Source organism: Canis aureus, chromosome 6 (genome assembly GCF_053574225.1).
Source record: "Canis aureus isolate CA01 chromosome 6, VMU_Caureus_v.1.0, whole genome shotgun sequence".
NCBI lineage: Eukaryota > Metazoa > Chordata > Mammalia > Carnivora > Canidae > Canis > Canis aureus.
Genome location: NC_135616.1, coordinates 47,171,929 through 47,195,004, shown reverse-complemented (window position 1 = coordinate 47,195,004; position 23,076 = coordinate 47,171,929). Strand labels below are relative to the sequence as shown.

The following is a 23,076-nucleotide window of genomic DNA, read 5'->3' as shown; positions in this document are numbered from 1 at the left end:
AGCCCATAGTTTGACAGACCTTTTTTTTTAGGGTAAAGATCTGTATCGTCTAAAAGAGGAGAGACAAGGTATTCCCATGGCCTTTGAGTGCACAGGAATAGCATGCATTCTAGAACAATAGTTAACATTTTCTAAGTGCTTTCTATATACCAGGTTAATGTTATAAGTGTTTTAAGTGAAACACTCTTTGAAGTCTCATAATAACCCTATAAAATAGTTGCAATATCATCCTCATTTTATAAATGAAAACTGATATACAAAAGGAAACAGAAGTTCAAAGAAAGTGGTCCATTAAAGGCACCTGGGACTCAAAAACTCCAAATATATGTACTTGTTAGAAGCAATAATGATTGAGAAGGACCTCTCAAAGTTTGCCCGTTTTCTGCTAAAGGCAGGACAGTGGTAACATTTATTTTATTAAGGGAGGGTGATTTGGGATGCCTGGGTGGCTTAGTACATTAACCTTCTGCCTTCAACTCAGGTCACGATCCCAGAGTCCTGGGATAAGTCCCATGTTGGGCTCCCTGCTCAGCAGAGTCTGCTTATCCCTCTGCCCTTCCCCCACTGCTTGTGATCTCTCTCTCTCTCTCTCCCTCCCAAATAAAATTTTTTAAAAAAGCGGGAGGAGGGTAGTTTGGATTACACTTTAGAAATGACTTCATGGCTATAAAAGTTGGGCTACATAGAACCACCCAGGATGTCTGCAAATCACTTTTCTATCCATATTCTCTTCCACCCCTTCTCCCTGTATCCAAAAGCCCTGTGCACCACAAGGATAGCTAATTATTTTTCTGAAAGGGTTTCAATGCACTTTCATATGTCTCAGCGTCTGTTTATGAAATGGTAGGAAAATCCTGAGTTTGACTGGGAACCAGGAAGAGATCATGACTTGCACAAGAGTGAGCTACTAGAGGGGAGGCATGCTTTGGTGGAGAGGGGTCGGCAGTCTATCTCTGTCTGCCACAGTCCCACAATTGATGAGGTTCACCCAGTGTCATCTGTCATCAGAAATGACAGTCAATTCAGTCTTCATTGATCATTAACAGGTTGTTTGGCAATGACTGAGTATTGAAAGGCAAAGACAAATGACCTAAGTTCTGGCAAAGAGATATTTCATTCCAGAAAATCCAGCAGATAATGGGAAAAGGCTACCCTGTCCCAGATAGCAGAAAGGGAAAGGGCAGGCTAAGTAATATCACCCTTGTCTGGCTCCCCAGCACTTCGCCCTCCCTCTACCTTAGTTCTAATGACTGGCTATCTTAGTGCTGAGCTGGTCTTGTACATGTCCATCATCCTCACTGGACTGTGAGCTCCTGAAAGTTGTTGTCCATGTGCCTACGACAGAAGAAATGTTCAATTAATATTTGCTGGGGAGAATTTTTAGTATTATCCCTTGATATATAAGTAGCAAAACCAAGATGTAGAGAATGGTCCTATCCCATGGGTATCAAAGCGTCAATATGACTCTGTCTAACCTCACAATCCAATCTCATACTTTCTAGTTCGGGGAGGCTCTAATCTCTCCCCGAGGAGATGAGGTCCAAGGCATCAGCATTCCCTAGGCTCTTTCTCAGTTCCTTCCCCTTGATTTCTTTTCTCCAGAGTATGACAATAAATTATGAGCAATGTGGGGACAAGTTTCCTGGGTTTCCTCTCTCCATTTCATACATTTCATATAAGAGTACATCTGGTGGTGGGGAGGTAATGACTTCTGCCTAGACACTTTTTCTGAGTTTCTTATAGATCTGAACATAACCTAGGGCAGGAAGGGAAAAGGAATGAAATGAAGCCAGCTGCTGTTCCAATTTCTATTGCTGGCTTTAAACCTGCCTTAGGCTTTACTTCCTCCTCCAGTTCTCCCCATCTCGGATCTGCAATCTTGCCCATCTCTACAACGCAACAGGCAGGGGTCAAGGAGAAGGTGGGCATGATTGGTGCCGACATTAACAGAGTTCCGGAGGGTATTGTATTTCTAGTATGAAGTACAATGGGGGACCCTATCTAGTCTAATGACCTCATTTTACAAATACGAGCTAAAGCACAGGGAGTTCAAATGACCTACCCAAGATCATTCTTATGGAGAGAATGGGTGGCCCAGAAGGAGATGAATCCATTGTCTTTCATTCTCATTTCAGTCCCTTATTGCTATAGTGCACTTAATTGAGGAAAATAAAATGAGCAGTAAACACCAGTTTTATTGCCATTTCAAGATATACCACAGAGCTTCAGACAAACAGAGTTGATAATACTGCACTTGTTTAAAAACAATATCCCTTGTGCTTCTGGAGTTTTAGCAAAGACTGAAGTTTATTTGCCATAATTCTTTTTGGTATTTTACTTCTCAGTATCTTAAAGAGCAGAACACAGCAGGATTAATTTTCTTGCATGGTAGGAATTGCCTTCAGCTTTCATACACAGTATTAATTGGTCAGTGTTTTACTCCTGAGGTTTCACTGTACCATTGTTTCCATTTTACGCTTTTCATATCTTGGGTTCAATAATGTTTGTTGGTAATAAGTTCTTCCCATGACCTTGTAGAGTTATCTACATACCCTACAGTTGCACTCTTCAAAAGGACTTCGGTTATTATCAATTTAAGCAACAGACAGTTGAGGAGTAGAACCAAATCTCAAACCATGAATGGCATCACCTAGTGTTATCTAGCAAAATTAGTAGACATATGGGATGAACAAAGCTTTAATAATGTGCATTAATGTTGATACATTAGGGGGGCATTTTATTCACAGGCACTTAGAATACTCAGTTGTAGTAGATAGAATGGTAAAGGTATTTTCAGGCTTTCTAGGATTTTAGATGGAGAAAAACTTACCTAGAAATTAAATCCTAAATGCAGAATTCAAATGGCTTGATCACTGTCATATTCCATATTCCAAAGTTCGCTCCTGAACCGAGAGTTCCTCAGAAATGGTAATTTTTAAATTGTGTCTCAGAGGTTGTTTGCATGGACCTCAGGGCTGGGAGTTAGTAGGGGAAGGGGAATAAGGAGCAGGGCTTCAAGGCTCCAAACCGTGCTTCAATCAGATAAGCTAGGCTGTTTTTTCTCCCTTTCCTCTCTCCCTCCCTCTTTCTTTCCCTTCCTTTCTTTCCTTCCTCCCTCTTTCCCACCCTCCTACATTCCTTCCTGTATTTTTCTAAATTTCTGACTAAGATAGCTTTTGAATAAAGGGAGATGATTCTTAAAAACAGAGTTTAAATATAGTACAGAGACATTGGAGATATATATCCAGTATTTTATAGTCAGATTCATTGACATAATTTACAGACAATAAATCATATAACTATAAGTATCCAGTCTAATGAGCTTGGACAAGTGGATACAGTTGTCTAACCACCACCACCACAATCAAGACATAAAACACTTCCATCACTCCTCAGAGTTTCCTTAAAACCAATACCATCCTGTTGCCCCAGGCAAATACTGTTCTGCCTTCTGTTGTGATGATTTGGCTTTTGTAAGAATGTCATAAAAATGCAATCAAACCTGTAGACTTTGAGACTGGCTTCTCTCACTTCTTTTACTAGCATTGTATGCTTTTGAGATGCTTTCATGTTGTGTCTAATAATAGCTCACTGCTTTTTACTGCTGAGTAGTGTTCCATTGCATGGATATACTACAGTATTTTTCTATTAAATAAGTGAATTTTTGGTATTGTTCCTAAATTTTTAAATTTGAATTTCTAAAATTAGTCCAACATTTATTTCTAAATTTCTATTAAATTTGTTTCTGCTAAATAACTCCTTTTTTTAATTAAAGGAAAGTTAGATTCTTTCTACTTTTTTGGTTTTTCCAAATAAAGCTACTCTGAACATTCCCATGCATACCTTTGTGTGGACATATGTTTTCATATCTTTGGTGTAAATAGCTAGGAGTAGAATTGCGGGGTCATATGGTAAACAAGTATTTGACTTTTTAAGAAATTTCTTAAGTATTTTCCAGAGTGGTTGTTTGTATCTCATTGTAGTTTTAATTCGCGTTTCCATGTTGACTAATGATGTTGAATACCTCTCCATGTGCTTATTTGCTTTTGGAAAGTGTTTATTGATACATTTGGCCTATTTTTTGTTGGATTATTTAAATTATTGTTATTGACTTGTAAGAGTTGTCAGATATTTTTGAGAATATTTTCACTCCTTCCTGAGCTTGCCTTTTCATTTTCTTAATAATGCCCTTTGAAGACAAGGAGTTTTAGAATTTTATGAAGTTCACTATGTCATTTTGTTTATTTTATGGCTCATACTTTTTGTGCTCTCTCCTAGAAAACCTTACCTAATCTAAAGTCACAAAATCTGTATTTTTTCTTCTAGATGCTTTATAGTTTTAGTTTATACACATAGGTCTGTGATCCATTTTTAGTTTAATTTTTCTGCATAGTATAAAGTAAGAGTTGAAGTTCTCTCTTTTTCCATATATAATATCCAAATTTTCCAGCACTATTTTTTGAAAAATTATCCTTTCCCTATTTAATTACCTTGACATCTTTATCCAAAATCACTTGACTTTATATGAAGGTGTATGTTTGGGTCAAGCTAATGACTTAACATTTAAGCCTTTGAGGAGGAGGAGAAAGCCAGTTTGTAAGATGCCCTGAACTCCCAACCACTGGAGATAGCGTTAAGGAGCTGGCCTGTGGGGGCACTGGGGGGTTCAATGGTTGAGCATCTGCTTTTGGCTCAGGTCGTGATGCTGTGAGGTCCTGTTTGGCCATGTCAGTGAAAGGTCCAGAGAGCCAGTAATACTACAACCAGGTGGGCCTATTCATGAATTTATAGGATCAGTTTATTTAGGAGAAGTCTTTAGACAGAGACCGCCATGTAGAAGGGGCAGGAAAGATCCAGGTAAGGTATCAGGATCCCAGTCAAGTGGGTTTGGATGAAGGAAGGAAAACTGAATCCAGAATTGAACTACTCACAAGTTAGATACCCAAAGCTCATCATATATATAAGCCTCCAAGGCTCATTTCGGGTGTTGCAGTCCTGTTTATTTCTCAATAACTTCTATTAAACTCCTTTGATGGCAGAAATAGAATTAAGTATAAATCCGAGTGATCCCCTAGTATGTGACAAACCTTACCAATAAAGGAGATTACCCCAGCTCGCTTTGTCTTTCCTACCTCCTTCAAGCTTCTCTTGAATTTCTGGTTAAGTCATTTGTCCTGCACTTCATGTTTGCTGTTCCCTATGCCGTTGGCTTTTTATATATGTTCTGTCTCTTCAGAGGGATTGTGAACCTGGTTTGTGTCAAGAAACCAAAGAATTTTTAATTTGGAAAAAAACCCACAGAATTTCTAATTTGGAGCTATCTTAATACTGTACAGTATTCTGAATTCTTTATCATTATGTATTTGCTCCTTTTCACTCTTCCTTTTTCTTTTTTTTTTTTTAAGGATTTTATTTATTTATTCCTGAGAGAGAGAGAGAGAGAGAGAGGCAGAGAAACAGGAAGAGGGAGAAGCAGGCTCCATGCAGAGAGCCCAATGTGGGACTCAATCCTGGGACCCCGGGATCACGTCCTGGGCCGAAGGCAGATCCTCAACCACTGAGCCACCCAGGTGCCCCTCACTCTTCCTTTTTCTACCATCCCAGCAGGTAGAAGAATTATCATTATTAAAGCTGGACTGCAAAAGTGAATTCAAAGTAAGTTTCATTTTTCTGATCTCCGGAATTGATTCTTGAGATTCAAAATGGAATTTTCTGAATGGATCATGAAATAGAGTTTAAGCCAGAATCATTGTATGGGATTAGGAGATGGTGATGGCACAAATTTATGGAGGAGATTGGAGGTGGCAGAGGTAAGAGAATCCAATCTGGAGGGACTACATGGAAAGAAATAAAGACTGTATCAAGCATTAGTTGAACATCATGAAGGGCTGACTCTGACAATAGAAAAGTCATGTGAGTGCTTGAAGTCCATTCTTTGCCATTGGATAAGCCTCTCCCCCATACCATCCAGGTGTTGATTCCATCAGGTGAGGACTTTCCATCAGTGAAGATCTGTGCATGGCTAGGATTGGCCCAACCATGCCCTAGATGTTGCCGAACTTCATCCAAACACTCTTATTGTTGCGTCCTCTCAGTGGCCCAGAATACCTATTATTTACCTGCCTTCACTCAAAAAGTACCATGTCCTGAGGAGGTGGTATTTAGAAGGGAAAGCTCTCTCCAAATGAAAATTGCCCAGTGCCTTCCTTCATGCTTGTGGGGGGAAAAATCAGCATTTATTGGATACTTTGCGACAGACAGAAAGGGCTTTAAGTGAATTGTCTCATTTAACCCTGAAAACAATTTCATGACTTGAGAAATTAAAAAATATATATGTTATATATGTGTCTGTGTATAGTCAAATATATGTATGTACATAGGTGTACATACATATATATGCACATACATAGCTATCCATTCTAGGTAATTGCCTATGTTGGCAATTGGTATATTCCTTTTAAAGTGTGATATTATACTTTCATTATTATTTTTTGCGGCCCAAAGGACCATCAATGTCTTAAGTGTCATGATGCTCAGTACATGGTGGTTGATGATGGTGATGGTGATGGTGACAGCAAAGAAACCACAGTAAGACAATTAGAATTCCTCTAGGCACATACTTCCCAGTTTTATCACTTTTTAAAAAAGATTTTATTTATTTATTCATGAGAGACACACACAGAGAGAGAGAGAGAGAGGCAGAGACACAGGCAGAGGGAGAAGCAGGCTCCATGCAGGGAGCCCAATGTGGGACTCGATCCTGGGACTCCAGAATCACACCCTGACCTGAAGGCGGCGCTAAACTGCTGAGCCACCGGGGGTGCCCAGTTTTATCACTTTTTAACATTGTGTCACTAATGAACACTGATTGCAGACAGTTCTACAATTTTGTTACAACTCTTTAGAACAATTCTTAATAGCATCAAGAGCTGCTATGGAAAGCCTTCTCACCATCTCTATAAAAGGCAGAAGACTGGTTAGGGAATTTGTCCCCTTGATTCTTTCCAGTTCTCTCTGTACATGGTGTCCACTGTCTTTTTTTTTTTTTTTTCCCACTGTCTTATTAAAAGGAGAACATGAAGGATTTGCCCGGAGGAGCAAATCTAAACTTAAATAAATGGCTAAATTATTCCTTGTGGCTATGTTCTCTGCCACCCACAATCCCCCTCTGGCTTTGCACACAGATTTATATTAATCAGAGACCTCTCTCCCAGATAGAAGAGAGGTGACCATATCTAATGCCACCCCCCGGCACACACACACACACACACACACACACACACACACACACACTCTTCCTAGATACAGAGAGAAAAGCATTTTTTCCCTGCCTCTCTTGTACTTGCTGCTAAATGAACACGGAGCAAGGCAGCTTGCATTCTTACAAGCTCATTGTCATTTCCCTGAAAATCTGGAGGAGGGAACCCTGGGTGGCGCAGTGGTTTGGCGCCTGCCTTTGGCCCAGGGTGCGATCCTGGAGACCCGGGATCGAGTCCCACGTCAGGCTCCCGGTGCATGGAGCCTGCTTCTCCCTCTGCCTGTGTTTCTGCCTCTCTCTCTCTCTCTGTGTGTGAATATCATAAATAAATAAAAATTAAAAAAAAAAAAAAGAAAATCTGGAGGACTCTGCCCAATATTATTTCACAGGATGAAAGATAATATACTCCACAATCTATCCAAACGTGGGAAGCGATTGTTTTAGTCCAGCCAACTCCAGAGTAAATAAGTATTTCCACCGTAGATGGCATGAAATATTAAATACACAATTTAAGTGGTTTCTTTTTCAGGTTGTGTGTGTGAGAGAGAGAGAAGGAGTGAGTGTGTGATTGTTTGTTTCGTTGCCAAGATATATCCCAGGCAGCGCTAACAAACACCATATCTAATGAACAGAACTAGGCTGGAATTTCAAATTGAAATTATATTGCACTTAGCTCTACCCTGTCCCTGTCCCCACTTCCTGATGTTTGGTTATCAGTAATGTGGTAGGGCAGCTGCAGTTGTCAGGCAGGATTGCTGCTGGGCAAACTTGTGTCACTGTAAAATTCCGTCAAAGGCCCTGGGCTTTCTCTTAAAGCCCCCAGCTCCTGCCACCTTTTGTTGTTTTACAAGCACAAGCCCCTACTCTTGTCCCCTGTCAGGCTTTACTCACTTAACATTATCCCAGGCTCAAGAGAGAACCCAGACGTTTCCTGCCTTGCCCCATCAAAATCTTCTTCTAGGGACTTGCCGCATTACTAGCTAATCAATTTGATAAAGTAAATAGAACAGAGGTGTTAATGGCTGGGAATGACCTTAAATTAACCTTCTCAGGTCACTTTGTGCATTTTTATAGAATGCTTGTTGCTTTTAGCAGTGAGAAGAGTGAGCTACCCAAATGTGGTGCTGGATAAAGAAGAGTGAATTTCCTTCCCCTCTCTGGGAAACCCTCTAAACATTCATCACATCACACCAGGCAGGTGTCCTCACACCAAAGGTGGCTCGAAGTAGGGCAGCACCTTAGCTTTTACTCAAGGCCACAGACCACAGTCTTAAATTAAGCTAGCTTTCTGACAAATGTACACAGTTCCTCACAAGAGGAAGGGGTGATAGAAGTGGATGGAGAGGCACAAATTCATCATCACTGGGAGAAAATGAAATTGAAGCAGAGACTTTGCTGTAAACAAGTTAGCGGCACGATCTTCATATATAAACATGTCTCCTCACTTAGAGTTGCAAGAAATAGAGGGAAAATGATAAATATGCCAAACTTTAGTTCTGGGAAATATGTCAAAATAAGCAGTGTTGAAAATAAAACTATTATTGTGCTTGCATTGCAGGGCTGCTTTTTCTATAAAGCACAATTTGCACAGGTAATGTGTTACAGCATGACGCAGACATTCTGGCCCTGAGGCCTTCTTTAGGGCACTGGAAAAGGACCAAAGAGCTCTGTTTGGAAGAGAAACAAAAATGAAAGAGGCACAAATTAAGATCAGAAGGAGATAATTGAGAAATAACAGTTTTTTGGAGTGCCTGGCTGGCTCAGTTGGGGGAGCGTGCGACACTTGGTCTCAGAGTTGTGAGTTCAAGCCCCATGTTGGGTGCAGAGATTACTTAAAAATAAAATATATAGTTTATATATATATACATATAAATACATACATATATATGTATTCATATATAAAATAGATGAAATAGATAAGTACATATACACGTACATACATAGGTATGTATATATCCATATATATACATACATATGTATATTTACAGACATACATATACACATACATGCACATATACTTATATACATATGTATGTGGATGTATATACACGTATATATGTATATGTGTGTGTGTGTGTACGTGTGTATATAACATTCTTTCCACAAACCTAGTTCAAGCCACTTACCCAAATGCTACTAGAAATGTCAAAAAATATTTTACTTTATATTTCCTTTTACTTTTAGAAAAACTCATAAAAAATTCAGATGTTTTTCTCAGTTGTTGGGCCACAGCCACCCTAACTTGCCAGAGAAACAGGTCTACCTGGATTTATACTCTCAGCTTATACATGAGGACACAGGATTATTAATTAATCCCGGCATCACACGGTTGAGGCCTCCTATGAAGAGGATGGCTGGCTTCATTGTAGGGATCAGAGGTAGGGGGTTAACTAGAAATATGAAGAAGACGGTTCTTACTTTTGGGAAGCCATACCCTAGTGGAGGAGGAGTAGACATGAACAAGGAGCTGTAACACAATGCAGTGAGTGTCATGATAAAGACAGGTGAGGGGCATGTGGGTGGCTCTGTCAGTTAAGCTTCCGGCTCTTGATTCAGGCTCAGGTCATGATTTCAAGGTAGTGAGACCAGGCCCACACTGGGCATGGAGCCTGCTTGGGATTCTCGCTCTTCCTCTCTCTCTACCCTTCCCCATCTCTGTCTCTCTCTTAAAAAAAAAAAAAAAAAAAAGACAGGTAGCATATGAGTGGAGATACAGAGGAGGAACAGGGACTCTGCAGGAGAGTGACTGGGTGCTTCAGTGACCAACCAGGCTTGAAGTGCAGTCTCTAGAGAAGCATTACATAGCAGCTTGACTTCCTTTTACTCAATTTAAATTTCATTTGGAACATTGAAGGGGAAGGTAGTGTAAATTGGCAAAATATAACCAGCACTTCCTTACCAATTGGTTAACTGGGAAGAGCAAATTAAGTAATCTAATTTATTTTGGTTATACTGCCCTTATTTTTTGTAATAAAATAGGAATGGATTAACACAAGTTTCCTTACTCATATACTTTCAATGAATTCAGAGTAATTTCTATGTCTTCTCTTTCAGGATTAGATTTTCAGATGGGTAGCTCTGGGATCATGCTTTTCTTTAAAGTCTGACACTCAAGTAGAAGAAGTAAACTCTCAAACCAATGAGTAGAAGTTATAAAAACAACAGATTTGTGTCCCAATACAGGAAAGAAATTTCCATGGACTGTGTTTTCCACAATGGGGTGCACAGGCTTTCCAGGAAGTGAGTATCCTTTTATTAGACATGCCCGAGCATGTGAAAGAGTTTCCTCCATTGGGTGGGAGTTTGAGCTGGATGGCCTTTAAAGACAGACTCTGAGTTCAACTAACAATTCTCTCTTCTAAGTTTCTCTGACTTAACCTGGGTTCCACAGAAAATAGCCCAAGACCATTTTCCAAGCAGTCAGGAAGGGGGAAAAGAAGATATAATACAAGAAGGAGGGAAAAGCACATTCAAGGTAGTGCCTTATCCTAATGGCCACAACTTCACAAGAAACACAGTTAGGGCTTGACCAGGTGAAGTGCCTTCTAGACAGGCTGGGCAGAAATGCTATGCCTCTCTGTGCTTTGATGCAGGGCAGGAGGAAAAGGAAACCATAGCTTCCTCCCATCTCCTGGTTCTTACTGATCAAAGCTTATCTCATGGTCATTGATTCTGCTGCGCTTCCATTCTAGGCTGTGTCGCTTGGCCCCTTGGGAACACCTGCTAGAAACACCAGTGTGGTTCTTTATCTGAATCTAGAAGTTGTTTGAGAGCTGTAGTCCATCTGGTCAGGGGAGGTCAGATGAGATGGAGACTTTGCTCCTCCTGCTCCTCATCCCAAGAGAAGCAAAAAAAGCCTGAGGTGCTCAGAGGCTAAGCCACGTAGCAGCAATCAGGGCTCCTCAGGGAGCAAGTGCTCTAGCCCTGGAGCCAGTGGCGCTGAGCAGATCAGAGGAGGCACATACCCTTGGTCTAGCAGCATATTCTGTCTCCAAGTTCATTCCCCACACAGACTTTCTTCAGTCTGGGCTTTCTCCTCCACATTAAACCTTAGGAAGTATTGAGAAAACAATGAGAATCCAACACAAAGAAAGAACTACTGAATAGAAGATGGTTGTTAGACAGAAACAGAAAGAGACAACACAAAAGAGTAGTTTGGGAAGTACAGCTATCTCTGAATCCTTTCTTTTCATGCTTGCCCACCCTCCTGTGACCATCATGATCCATGGAAATGCATTTTTCATGTACAGGGTACTGGGGACCATTAGTTCCTGGAGATGCGGGGCAGCACCCTGGGCTGGGCCAGGGAGACGGGCCTTGGCTCCAGGATCACAGCATGTGATCCCCACACCTAGTGGGCAGGGACTCCCAGGATCTTGCCAGACCACCTGAGCTGCTCTTTGCAGACTTGTGGTGAGCAGGACAGTTGGCTGACAGGCTGAGATCTTCCTTTATCACAGTTTTAGGGAGTTTTGGGGCCCCTTGTGCCTTCCAGTCCAGAGTGTTTAGGATACAGAAAGAAATTACAGGGTCAAAGCCTTGCCCAAAGCTTTTGGCCTCTCCCTTTCACTCCCCAGTTCAGCATCCCTACTGCAAATTGATACAACAATTTTCTCAAAGTCCTTTCAATTCTCCAGATTCCCAGCTCAGCTGGCTAATCCCTAGTACTCACCTCCTCCCAGTCTTTGCCATCCTGAGTATGTGTGACTATGCTCTTCTTCTTAAAATGTATTTTCTCTTGTTGGGACATTGCCTCTCTTTTCAAAGCTTCTGAGGGCCAGGTTTGTGTGTGTCACAATCTTTGAACCCCTAGAAAAATGTCTAGTACTTTTGAACTAGATCTCAAAAAACGTCTAGTACTTTGAAAAGACTCCAAAACCGTTAGTTGAATTGAATCATGTATCTGTGCCCATTATGTAAGCTGCAAGTGATGCATATAATGACTCAAAGGTCTTAGCCATGAGGCAGTTGCTGATGTGACTATACTGTAGCTTATTATTACAAATTTCTTCGATTTTGATGTTTATTGCACATCTTTTAGCTCATCCTTATTTCTTTTGTTGTTTACACTTCACGCATATTGAATATAGACAAGATTCGGTTTCTGTGCAAAAGACTTGAGCACTCACAGAATATTGGCTATGTAAGTCCAACACACAAATCAATAAGGACTGATTGAAGCAAAGAAGTGTCTTCTGAAAGTCCTATCTATCAGAGGTGATATTGATACTAAAGAGACAGTGATTCTGCGACTTTGGCATGGTCAAGGCATCCAAACAATGACTTTTTAATGGTAATTTTCATGTGTGTGTTGCCACACTTTTTTCTAGTGTATCAGACGTAACGTATACAGAATAAAATCATCTTTTTGAGAAAGAGAAAGAGAGAGAGAGCACGAGCACCAACAGGGTGGGAGGGGCAGAGGGAGAGGGAGAGAGAGAGATCTTAAGTGGGCTCCATGCCCACTGCAGAGCCCATGCAGTGCTCCATCTCACAACCCTAAGATCATGACCTGAGCCAAAATCAAGAGTTAAATGCTTAACTGACTAAGCCACCCAGGTGCCCCTAAAATCATCTTTTTAAGTGTACAGTCACCATCCTCTTTTGTGACCACTGTCCCCAAGCACCCAACTGCCCTGCCTTTTCTCGTAGGTCATATAAAGGTCATATAAAGGCAATCGGACAATGTACTTTCACATGTTTGGCTTCTTTTACTCAGCACAAAGTTGTTTAGATTCATTCATGTTGTTGTGCGTTTAACATGTTATTCCTTTGCTGTATGATTATTATGTCACTTGTTAACTCACTCATCAGTTGATAGACATTTGAATTACTTTCATTTTTTTTGCTGTGATGAATATGATGCTATAGACATTCATTTACAAGTATTTTCATGAGCACGTATTGTCATTCTTCTTGGGTAAATACCCAAGGAGTGAGATTGCTCAGCTGTATGATTAGTATATGTATAACTTTATACATTGTACATTCCCAGCAGCAGTGTATGAGAATTCCAGTTGTTTTATTTCCTTGTCAACACTTGATATGTTCAGTATTTTTGACTTTGGTTACTCTAGTATAGTGGTATCTCTTTGTGGTTTTAGTTTGTATTTCTCTGATGCCTAATGATCTGCATGTATCTTCCTATATTAAGTGTCTGTTCAAATATTTTGTCTATTTCTCGGTGGGGTGAAAGTGTTGTTTGTCTTCTTATAATCAAGTGTTTTTTTATGATCATATATTTTATTTTGCTCTCTTTTGGTTATTATATTCTTTTTATTTAGTTTTTTAAAATTCCATATAGCATAAGTACTTTATGAGTTTCAGGTGTATAACATAGCAATTCAACAATTCTATACATGACTCAGAACTCATCGTGGTAAGTGGACTCTCAATCCCCATCAGGGGATCCACATTCTTCTACCCACCTCCCTTCCGGTAACCATCGGTATGTTCTTCATAGTTACAGAGTCTGTTTTGGGTTTGTCTCTTTTTTTTTTCTTTGTTCATTAGTTTTATTCCTTAAATCCCACATATGAGTGAAATCATATGGTATTTGCCTTTCTCTGATTGACTTATTTCACTTAGTGTTATACTCTCTAGATCCATCCATGTTGTTACAAATGGCAAGATTTCATTTTTTTTTTTATGGCTGAATAACATTCCCTTGTGTTCCACTTTTTCTTTATCTATTCATCTATCAATGGACCCTTGGGCTGCTTCCATAGTTTGGCTGTTGTAAACAATACTGCTATAAACATAGGGGTGCCTGTATTCCTTTGGTTTAGTATTTTTGTATTCTTTGGTAAATACTCAGAAGCGTGATTTCTGGATGGTAGGGGAGTTCTACTTTTTGAGGAAACTTCATATTCTTTCCGCAGTGGCCACACCAGTTTGCATTCCCACCAACCGTGTTATGAGGGCTCTGTTTCCTCTGCATCCTCACCAACACTTACGTTTCTTGTGTATTTTATTTTTAGCCATTCTCACAAGTATGAAGTGATGATATTTCATTGTGGTTTTGACATGTGTTTCTCTGATGATTAGTGATGTAATTGTGTAGTTTTAAAAATATATTTTTGATAAAAACTCTTTGTGAGATATCTATTTTGCAGAAATTCTTAATTTTCATGAAATCTATTTTTTGTTGTTGCAGTTTTGTTTGATTCATGCTTTTTACATCTTGCTTAAGAAAACTTTGCCTAACCCCATGCTGCAATGGGGCATTTTCTCCTATGTTTTCTTCTAAATTTTTTATAGTTTTAGTCCAGACCTTTTTAATGATTATTTTTATTTATCTCTTCCTAGTTTTTAAGCATAGTGCTCTCTTCAGGTGCCCATTATATATGATCAAAAACCATATGATATAGACTTATAGGAAATGACTTACCATCTGTTTTACAGTTATCATTGTCATAAAATAATATGTATGTTAAGATAAGATTTTTGAAAAGAGAGTCCAGAAAGATATACACCAAAATAGAACAGTGCTCATCTCTGAATTATGAGTGATATTTATTTTTTTTTACTAAATGCCACTGAATTGTGCACTTCAAGTGATATTTATTTCTTTATTTTTACTTTTCTATATTTTTCTGATTTTTAAAAATGAATATGTATATTTAAAACTACCATTAATATGCATAAATAATAATAAATGATAAATAGTAATAAATAGAGCAGGTAAGTTTATAGAAGTTAGTTAATTTCTGGGGCACAAGGGTGGATCAGTCAGTTAAGCGTCCAGCTCTTGGTTTCAGCTCAGGTCATGCTCTTGGGGTCAGGAGATCCAGCCCTACATGAGGCTCTGCACTGAGTGGGGAGTCCGCTTCCGATTCTCTCTCTCCCTCTCCCTCTGCTCTTTCCTCTGCTCATGCACACACACTCTCTCTCTCTCAAATAAATAAATAGATAAAATTTTTTGAAAGAAGTCAGCCTATTTCTTGTTATGTCTTATTTGTCTGGGAAATTCAAGAAAAATGAAAAGCTCTATGGAGCTGGAGCTTTCCTTTAAAAATACCCGTGTCCTTGATAGGCCCATAGCTACTACTTAGAGTTTTCAATGTATTTTATTCAAAAATCTAAAAAGTCTCTTCATTGACTTTGCTTTAAGATCTATTGTTTATTCAAGTCATTATATTATATAGGTGTGAAACAAGAAGTTTTAGGGCTCTCAATTCTCTCCTCATCCTATCCTTACCCATGTCCATGGCTCAATTTCCTTGGGAGTAGCAAAGTCCAATGTAGGTAATTAAGGTTAATTGAGGTAATTAAGGTTAAGTGAGTAAAAGTGCCCTTTACCAAAATGCCACTGTACCAGGAGAATGAGTTTCTCTCTCTCTGAAGGTGTAGAATCCACTAGGATAGCCAGGGCCATGTGATTCCTTTGAAGTCTTGGTTTATCTACTCCATGACCACATCAAGAACAGCAGAACCCCAGCACCAAGGAATGTGTTGATCTAGTGGCTCAATACAATTCCTTTTATTTGCATCTCAAGACAAATCCTAGATGACCTTAATCTTCCTGTGAACATAACTGCTTCATATTGCCACCAAACCTTCTTCCAGTGTCCATCTAGTTGAAACACAGCCTCTAAGTAGTACTTTCTTCGTTTGTAAGTTACTTTTCTCTGCATAATATTAACATAAGCCTCGGGCCCCAAGCCTGGCCACCAGCTCTGGTGCCTGCACAGTTCTGCCTCAAATGGGAACTCTGGTTTTTCTGAGCTCACAGGCAGGGAACTACTCTGTGGCATCTTCTTTGCCCTGTCACTATCTCCCACCATCTTCACTAAATTAAAGCCTATTTCCCCTAACTAGAGCTCATCTGTTTTTCCTCCAATTCAATGTTTTTCCATGCAATGACAATGGAAAGCAATAATTTCTGGAGGGACCTATAGAGAAATTGTGGGTCATGATTCATCTCAGACTGGACCTTCTGGTTCTGTAACAGCTAGCCACAGGCTTCTAGTCCCCTCCTCTGTGGGACTAGGCCCCTCCTCTGTGGCCTAGGCCTCTCCTCTAGGCCCCTCCTCTGTGGCCCTCCACAGACTGCCCCACGGAGGATAGACCTGGGCTCATCCTGCCTCTCCATTCAGTCCACGGAGGCAGTCCCAGCCCGTGGCTCTTCCCAAACCCGCTCTTTTTTTTTTATTAAGAATGGCCTGTTTTAAATGGCAACAAACATGGCTTATAATGAAACCAACCTCTAATTACCCAAAACACACATTAAAGCTTATAGCAAATATTCATCAAATCAAATAAATTACTCTTTCTTCCTGTTCTGCTCTACTTCCTTAAGTATTTGTAAGCAAGGCTAATTAAGACTTTTTGAAGTTTTTAATCTCCTGCCTTTCTCTTCAATTTAGAACAAATGTTTTGGTACTATGGATTCGAGCTATACTTTTCAAGCACACAGAAGCCTTCCTGGTGCAAATCCAGCTACTCAGATTGACTTTGTCCTCATGGACAGAAGCTGGAGTCACCGTGGCCACCCTGACCACTGAGCTGAACATTACAACACCTCACATCATCCTAACTCCTGCCCTCCAGACCCCACCACCGGCTCTACTTCTATATTTTTCAGAGAACTCATGTCCTTTAAACACACTATAAAATTTACTTATTTATCATATCTACTGTTAGTGTATCCCCTGAAATGTAAGCTCCAGAAAGGCATGGATTTTTGTCTGATTCGTTGACATATTTTAAATGCCCAGAGCAGTCCTCAATAAATATTTGTCAGATAAACAAGTTGATGATTCAAAGGCCCTCAGAAAGTCTTCTTTACCCTCCACAGCATCCAAACTGTGGCACAGTGTCTGAACTACCGTCATTAGAGATCTCTGCTTTTGAGTTTCTTTATCCGTGGCTTTCTTTAGGTCACAATGCATACACATCCTGCTACGAGGAAAAATGTTCATCTCTTCATTCAATGACTTGTTTTGATTATACGTTATTCAAAAAGCTTGGTACTAGATATTTTGGGGCCAAAAGAGTGAGTCCTATTTATCCCATCCTAAAGGCAGGCTTATATTTAATTTACTATCTGTATGGCATCATACTACTCAAGATAGATACGCAGAGTGTTTCACAGAGGCCCAGAACTGATGGCAGCATTAACCTTCACCCCTAGGGGGCTCAATACCTCGGTGGTCCTGACAATAATTCTGAAAACAGTGAAAAATGGGGACTTTCATTCACTCATTGTTCACTTCTTCATTAATTTAACATACGCTGAATTTCTTTGATGTGCCAGGCATTTGCTGACTCCTGAGTGTGTAGCAGTGAAGAAACAAGACAGAGTCCTTGCCTCATGGAGGTCACAGTTGGTGAGTTGAGAAGCTGGACACTAAAATTGTTTCTTTTAGATGTGACAAGAGTTTTGATTGGGTATGTACGGGGTGGGTTATGGGAGTGTATAGCAAGAGCCGTAGCTCTGACTTAGCCTGGGGAAGAAGGGCTGGTTATACAGAGTGCCTCTAGGAGAACCCACAGAATTGTGCAAGTCTGTACCTCAGCTCCAGATCTTACAGAGATGTTGCATGGATAGATGTATGAATGTAAACGTAATGTGTTTTGTGTGTTGTTGTCCTTGTCAGTGGTGTTGTTTTTCAGGATTGTGGTTGTGGTGTTTGTTATTGTCACGTTTTGTTGTGTAGATTGCATAACAATTGTCCCCAGATCCTAGGAGTTTGCTTGATGTGGTGCGAAGGCCAGGGTTAGGTCTGGAGGTCATCCCTCATCTTCTGGGCTGTGCCTTAGAGTCACATGGGGGATATAAAAACTCAAATACCTGTGACCACCCAGAGTTTTGGGACTCCTAGTCTTGATATAAACCTTTCTCCACCAGCACTTATTGTTGTCCCACCTGAAGATATTATTCTCCAAAGTCCCAAATATCAAAGGGCCCCTTAGGTGAAAACTTTGGAAAGAAGGTTGATCCCTTCTTGATAAATCACCCTTCTTTATTGCTGGTATCTTTCTACATCTTGGAAAGCCTCTAAATTGATAGGCTTTGCCCTAAGCCTGCAGACATTCATATATTCAAATGATATTAATAGGTATGAATTAGGTGCCCATGATGTGCTAAGATGTTGGTAAGGTGCTTACAACCCACTAGTGCAAAACTTGTGACATTACCTAGTCTAGTAATTTCTGCATCTTCTAGTGGGAGAAGAGCAAAATGCAAAACAAATAGATTATAGAATTTATGAGAGATGATCACAGCTCTGGGGAAGAAACAGAGCAGGGTCAGGAGGATGGGAAATGCCAGGAAGGAAGCAGTTTGCATTATAAATAGGTGATCAGAGCACATCTCACTTGGAAAGCATATGTCAGAAAGGACACTGTTTTTTTCCATCTTTACCACCATCACTTTAGAACAGGCCTGTTTTCACTGGACTGCTGCACCAGCCTCAAACCAGGCTGCCTGCTTCTAATCGGGAACCTCCATCCCCAGTCAGATTGTGCTGCTTCTCTGCAGAAATCCCTCCAGGAACTCCCTCCCTGTCTTGGCCAGGCTGGCACACATGTTCTTCATCCATATTCTCTCCTGCCATTCTCTTTGCCACAACTTCACTAGAAAGACTCAGACTATGGCCCTCAGGCTGTTGGCACATAATCATGTCTGCTTAAAATGTGTGCCCACAGCCTGCTCCTGCTCCCTTGGCAAGCCTAGCTCAGTGGTCCTCTCCCCAGGGATGGGGGTGAGGGTGAGGAGATTGCCCAGGTTCCCCAATGCCCTACCCCTTGACCTGGCTCAGGTGCCCTCCCCATGTTCCCATGGTTCTCCTTTCTTGCACCGTCTTCCCTGTGTCAGACCCCTCCTCTGGCCTTCTATGACCAGACAGTGTTTTCATCCATCTATGCACTCCCAGCACCTGGCACAGTGTGTGACCAGTGAGTTACCAGAGAAAATACGGTCCCCTCACTGGAGGCAATGCAGAGTGCAGAGGACACAGCTGAAGGGGTAGCAGGTGGAAAAGAGGCTGACTCGTGCACCTTCAGAGGGCAGGTGCATTCAGGTTGTGGGAAGTTACGGGGAGACAGAGTTTGGCTCACTCATCCTTATCGTGCATTAAACGGTAATTGCAGTTAACTCACATTGGCTCAGCATAGTCAGGCACTGGCTACGTGCTCCACGAGCACCATCCCCCTGACTCCTCTGAACAGCCTTGTGAATTAAGAAGCCTTCAGGGGCCTGATTTCCCTTGCCCCCTGCTACTTGTGCCCACACAGTTATCTGAGACTGAGAAAAAGAGACTCATCGTATTCTACAAAGTGACTTTAAGTGACCATAACAGACATCGTTTTCTGTTCCCTGTTACAGCTTCCTGGAAGATTTATATCTGTAGGAAAGTCATCAGGCTTTTTTTTTTAAGATTTTATTTATTTATTCATGAGGGACACAGAGAGAAAGAGAGGCAGAGACACAGGCAGAGGGAGAAGCAGGCTCCATTCAGGGAGCCCGATGTGGGACTCGATCCCAGGTCTCCAGGATCATGCCCTGGGTTGAAGGCGGCGCTAAACCGCTGAGCCACCCAGGCTGCCCAGGCTTTTCAAACAGATCTGCTTTGCATTTCTGTGAACTAACTAGCAGCATCCCTGATACTCACCTTGGACTTTGATGCACTCTCAGGATTCACTTTGAATTAAACAAGAGATGTCTAATTGCATTATGCCTCCAGAATCAAGGATCTGCTGTCACCTACTTGGAATAGATTAGAATGCAGAAAGAATATTTATATCTGTGAATTTCATTGTAAAACTTAAAAGAATGTAAACCTACCTTCCAGAAATTACATTTAGGCAGAGTGGGGGTGGGCGGTGTAGAATGAGGTGAACCAAGAAGCACCATGACCAAGATAGGTAAAAAGTCGTTTCTGATTTATGGATCCCAAAGCACAATGTGAATGCAAGATATTGTGATTGCATGTTGCAAAATGCAGAGGACCCTGGAACAAAGCATGTGATGATCTAAGAAGAGAAACTTCCCCAATCGCTGCCACCAGAACAAACTGTGGACCACAGAGCCCAGAGTATGTGGCAGCTGCTTCAGGTAGCTTCCCAGCCACCCACAAGTTTCAGACTGAGTTCCCCTGTGGTGACCAAAAAGATGTCATGACAGTTAATTCCATCGAAATAACCAGAAATAACTGCATGAGAGACAGACCTGTGTGTGTGTGTGTGTGTGTGTGTGTGTGTAATGCGCATAGTGGGGTAAGTGTTTATTGGAACACACACTCCAAATAAACCCTATAGATAATGTCAATAATGTGGTGTCTCTGTCAATTGGATGGGGACGCCCAAATGTAGGTAGAAGCCTGTGGCAGGGGAGGTGAAAGAATTCGTCCAAGGCAGAAAAAGGAGATAGTAGTTTCTTGAATGCACTGCAAGGGAGCTACAGGCAGACAGCAGAGGAGAGGCTGTCTGCCAGGAGGCAGTGGGTAGGTGTTATATTTAAAGGGGGAAGGTGAAGAGGTATGGGGCTGTATGGGACTTTCTCTTTTTTGGTAACCATGCCTGGTTGTAAGTAGCCCATAGTCGAGTTAAGGGCCTATGGATATTTTGAGATGGATGCCTGCTGGGCCTGTCTCAACTCAGCCAGGGGGCCGCTGTGGGCCCTGCCTATGCTCCATTGCTCAAGTTTGTTGCCTACAAATAACAGAACGAATTCAAAGAAATTGTGATGTAGGGCTGCCTAGCTGGCTCAGTCAGTAGAGTGGACAATTCTTGATCTTGGGGTTGTGAGTTCAAGCCTCATGGTGGGTGTAGAGATTAGTTAAAAATAAAATCTTTAAAAAAAAGATTTGTGATGTAAATAAATAAACATCTATTCCTCCAATCACACCAACTTTCAAATGTTCTTATAAAAACCCTGTGGAGAAAATGTACAGATTCACCAGCTGTTCCAGTTAATTTAGAATTTAAATCACTTATATAGGGGTGCCCAAGTGGCTCAGTCAGTTAAGTTTCTGCCTTTGGCTTAGGTCATGATCTCATGATCCTGGGATGGAGCCCTGCATCAGGCCCCTGCTCAGCGGGGAGTCTGCTTCTCCCTCTCCCACTCCTTCTGCTTGTGCTCTGTCTCTCTGTCAAATAAATAAATAAATAAATAAATAAATAAATAAATAAATAAAATCCTTAAAAAAATAAATCACTTATATAATGGTAAAAGGTTAGCATTATTTTATTAATGTGACATTTATATTCCATTGCATATTTTAAAAGTTCATAGCTATTATCATTGGGCATTTATGGCCCTTTGTAAAGGCCTTTGAAAACAAGGCAACGTTCCCTGGGGATCCCACTGAGGAGGCCCTTGCTGCCGAGGCCACTCGCCCTGTGGGAAGCAGGAAATGCTGGAGTGTTAACAGCAATGGGCACAGGGCCCATCTGGAGACCCATCCTTTCATTCCTTCAGAAACACCTGCTCCTTTATCTTCACTGCAAGGGGAGAGCAAAGATCTTATTGTCTCTGACGTGAACCGAGCAAAAGAAGTACCCCAGTGAAATGACTTGAAATATTTCCTGCTGATTCTGAAATGTAGCAGAAACCATTCTCTATAGGGCAGAGATTATTTTCATTATGCTTAGCTACTGCCAGCACTAAAAATAGTTTTGAATTGCCAAGTGAGTGGACACTGTTTGAAAGGCTGCACCTGACGACTCTACTGACATTTGCCTATGGGTTTCTTCATGGGGTTGAAACATATCCCATTTCCAATAGGAAAAGCAACAGATGTAGAAAGGGATGGAATTGCTGGTCTAAAGTAACACAGCACCGAAGTATGAAGTCAGGCTGCGGGGAAACAGAACCTGGGGTGGGACTTGTCCTGCTTTTCCCTGGCGACCCGGAGAGTACTGGGAATAGCATTTGTTCTATTTGTTCTTTCTGCTGCCCCTCATCCTCCAGGCATCCCTCTCAGGGCCTGATTCCCCCTGGACTCATGCTTTTATTTGTTGCAGCATCTTGCCTTAAATTATGGCAGGCTGGCCTTGCTCCATGTAGCTGGTACCCAAGACTTCCTTGATGGGGTGTTTCAAGGGCATTGTTAGTCCCAGCAACCCATAGTCACTAAGAGCTTTAGACTTAAACACTGGCCAGGGGCACTCGGGTGGCTCAGTTGGTTAAGGGTCTGCTGTCAGCTCAGGTCATGATCCCAGGATCCACGTTGGGCCCCCCGTTGGGCCCCCCGTTGGGCTTGCTTGGCAGGGAGCTTGCTTCTCCCTCTTCCTCTGCCTGCTGCTCCCCCTACTTGTGCTCTCTCTCTCTGTCAAATAAATAAGTAAAATCTTCAAAAATAATAATAATAAATAAACACCAGCCATTACTCTTAAATAAAACCTATAATCACCTTGGAAGTATCACACACATTGCATTACTTTTTGTTAAAAATAAGCTTGGGAAATCTAAACATGTAAAATACATTATTATTTCATGGCCCTAATTTAGGTAATTTTTGTGCTTCATCAGGAGCCTCAGAAAATCATCCAGGTCTCTCTGGACACCGGAGAAGCTCTGCTGCGCTCCTATAAATGAGTCTCAGGGCAGCACCTCTCAGTTCAAGGGAAGTCCACCCCTCATGTTTCATTCGCGCAGGTGCTGTGTTCCTGCCTCTGCTCTACTATGGTTGGGGTCCTGGATCTGCACTTGTTCTCCTGTACCCAGGCCCACCTCTCACCCTGGGAATTGGACATCAGGTCCACTTTTCTGCTTTGGACTCTGCCTATCTCTTAAGTCATAGATTGAACTCGTCCTTCTATTTCTCTGCTCCTCCCACCCATGCAGGCCTGATCCTCCAGAAGCCTCTGCA

At 41.3% G+C, this 23,076-nt stretch overlaps 1 long non-coding RNA gene across 10 annotated transcripts in view; it reads left to right on the top strand.

Moving 5' to 3' along the window:
• LOC144316033 (uncharacterized) overlaps positions 1 to 23,076 on the top strand; it is a 106,973-nt gene that overhangs the window by 26,898 nt on the left and 56,999 nt on the right. For 7 of the 10 annotated variants that reach the window (XR_013381800.1, XR_013381805.1, XR_013381802.1 and 4 more), the window contains exons 3-5: positions 5,406 to 5,655; positions 10,313 to 10,498; positions 17,517 to 17,589. This is a non-coding gene — a long non-coding RNA (uncharacterized LOC144316033). The remainder of the gene's footprint in view (positions 1 to 5,405; positions 5,656 to 10,312; positions 10,499 to 17,516; positions 17,590 to 23,076) is intronic. The other 3 variants (XR_013381806.1, XR_013381799.1, XR_013381803.1) reach the window with 3 other exon arrangements.